This window comes from Buceros rhinoceros, unplaced genomic scaffold (assembly GCF_000710305.1).
Source record: "Buceros rhinoceros silvestris isolate BGI_N320 unplaced genomic scaffold, ASM71030v1 scaffold6645, whole genome shotgun sequence".
NCBI classification, from domain to species: domain Eukaryota; kingdom Metazoa; phylum Chordata; class Aves; order Bucerotiformes; family Bucerotidae; genus Buceros; species Buceros rhinoceros.
Genome location: NW_010413316.1, coordinates 30,562 through 33,041, shown reverse-complemented (window position 1 = coordinate 33,041; position 2,480 = coordinate 30,562). Strand labels below are relative to the sequence as shown.

At 58.1% G+C, this 2,480-nt stretch overlaps 1 pseudogene; it reads left to right on the top strand.

Moving 5' to 3' along the window:
• The first annotated feature begins 660 nt into the window (after positions 1–660).
• On the top strand, positions 661–1,755 carry LOC104493910 (annotated as a pseudogene).
• The last annotated feature ends 725 nt before the right edge of the window (positions 1,756–2,480 follow it).

Here is a 2,480-nt window from a genome sequence, read left to right as displayed (position 1 = left end):
CAACGGCAATACCAAAAGAACCTGTAAATGTTGCTCTTGTAAATAAACCATAACTGTCATTATTCGTTGCCCCCCGCCCCTCCCCTCAGTTGCGCTTCTCTTGCATATTTGGTGTTGGCCTCAAGACCGGTTTCGTTTCCCCTCTTTTTGCAACACTCTTGTGCTGTCTCTTCTCCCCACTCCAGTTGCAAAACATCACCCTATTTCGCAAGAGCTGAGATGAAGCCATTTCCCCATGAAGTGACCAGAGACAAGAAAGAAAACCCAAAAGCCCTGATAGCTTTTCTCCTAAGAGCCACAGGATTCTAAGACCAGTTCATCACGGGTGCCCAGCCCTAGGCAGATGACTGGGACATGCTAGTTCTGTTCAACCATCCCAGCTCTGCCTGCAGTTGTGTCTGCAGAAACACAAACTGTGGGGCAGAGTGTGGCTTGTGACAACGAGGGCATATCAGGACCCAAAAGAAGCCACCCAGCTGCTCAGTGCTGCTGGCCAAAGCCCTCCTCTGAAGAAGCCCTGCTTGAGCCGAGGAAGGAGGGAGTCAAGAAGGACGCGATGCGGCCCATAACCCACGTGCCTGCCTTGGGTGACTGCCAGGTCTGTGTGGGCTCCCAGAGGGCAACATGAGGTGTAGGATGGAGGGAGTCAAGAAGGACACGATGCTGCCCATAACCCACGTGCCTGCCTTGGGTGACTGCCAGGTCTGTGTGGGCTCCCAGAGGGCAACATGAGGTGTCCAGAGACTCCACGGAGATGTTATGCAGCTATTTCTCTTGTAGGTGTTTGGCTGGTGGCACAGAGTAAGGCTACACCAAGTGAGTATCACTGGGAGGTAGACGGGGAGTTTGGATACACCTCTGGTCCTCCACCCATCTCCCAGGGCTCTTCCCCAGCTCTCGTGAGAACAAGACTCACCCTTGCGTAGAGACGGCAGGGCCGCCCGGCGCTGGGCACTCCCTGCGTCTGGCAGCGTCTCCCTCCCTGTGCAACCCCCCACAATCTCCATCTTCCTGAAGCCGCATGGGGGGATCCCACCAGAGGGCTCCACCCCCATCTGCTGCAACTGCCACATGACAGTGGGGACTTCATGCTGTATGAGAACGACCAGCAGCTCCATACCCTGGAGCTGCATGGTGGCAGGGCCAGGTTCTCCACTCTAACGCCACCCAAGAGGACAGAGGTGCCTACAGCTGCCTTACCTGGATGGAGGCACTGAGCTGGCTCGCAGTGGATGTCACGGAGCAAGGTGAGGGATGTGCTGTTACCCCTTCACGTGAAGTCGGATGCCCCATGGGCAGACTGGGAAGCACACAGCCCCTCACCTTCCCCAGCCACGTGACGGACAAGGTTTTTCCTCTCTTTCCTGGCTTGGAGAGGTGGGGACTGTCTTCACCTCTGCCCGAGTCAGGTGGTGAGGGTATGAAGATCCTCCACCATGTCCAGGTCCTGCACACCTTCTTACACCCTCTCTTCTCCCCTCCGAGTTCCATCTCCCCAGATCCATCCTCTCAGTCCCGCTTGGGCACGAGGTGGCTGCAGGATCTTACGTGATTTTCCGTTGCACCATCCCACGCTCCAGCGCTGGCTGTTCCCTGTACCGGGAGGGCCAGGTCAAAGCCCTCAACTTACTGTGAAAGGAACAAGATGATTTCAACATCTCCCGTGTGCCTAAAGGCAGCTACAGCTGCCTGTGTTTCACCGAGGCGCTTCATTCCAATGGTCTATTGTCAGCAAGACCCTGGATTTGGTGGTGAGAGGTGAGACGTCCCCCCAGCCACATCCTGCTCTTCCCTTCCTCCCTGGCATCTGCCATGTCTTGGGGCAACTAGGAACAAGGATGTGGGGGAAGAAAGCAGCTGTCATAGTGGGTCCAAGCAGAGGATTACAGCTTCCCTCGGATGAGTCTGTGCCTTGCCAGCTCCCCAGATAACCCATACGCCCTCAGACACGGGGCTGCTAGGCTACCAGTGGGGGGGGCAAGGGGCAGGGGTCACCTATGCCAGCAGCTACCAGCCCCATGGACAGTCACACACCTTGGCACCGTCTGGCTCCCAGTGGCAGGTGAAGGGCCAGGGCCTGTTCTCCCAGTCTTTGGTGCCACTGGGTGGGGTCACAGGTCAGAGGCTGTGGAAAGGGGGTGTCCCAGGAGGCAGGGGTGAGGGAGCTAGAGCCGACAGGAGCCCGTGCAGCTCCCTTTGCTCTCTGTGAACTTCCCTTTACCCTTCTTTAGCCCACGAGCTTCCCAGCGTCCAGGTGCCGGTTTGCCCTGGGAGCCCCGTGTGTACCCATTCTGTCCCTTTGGGTCCCCTGTTGCCCCCAGGGGACTCCTTTGGCCTGGGGGCTCCTGCCAGGGGCTCCCACTAACTGTCCCTTCCTGCCCCCTGCAGATTACACCTGGAGCAATACGGTGAGCCTGGCCGTGGTCCTGGTCCTGCTGGGGCTAACTGTGGCTGGGGCCAGGCATAGGAGGGGAGGGGGC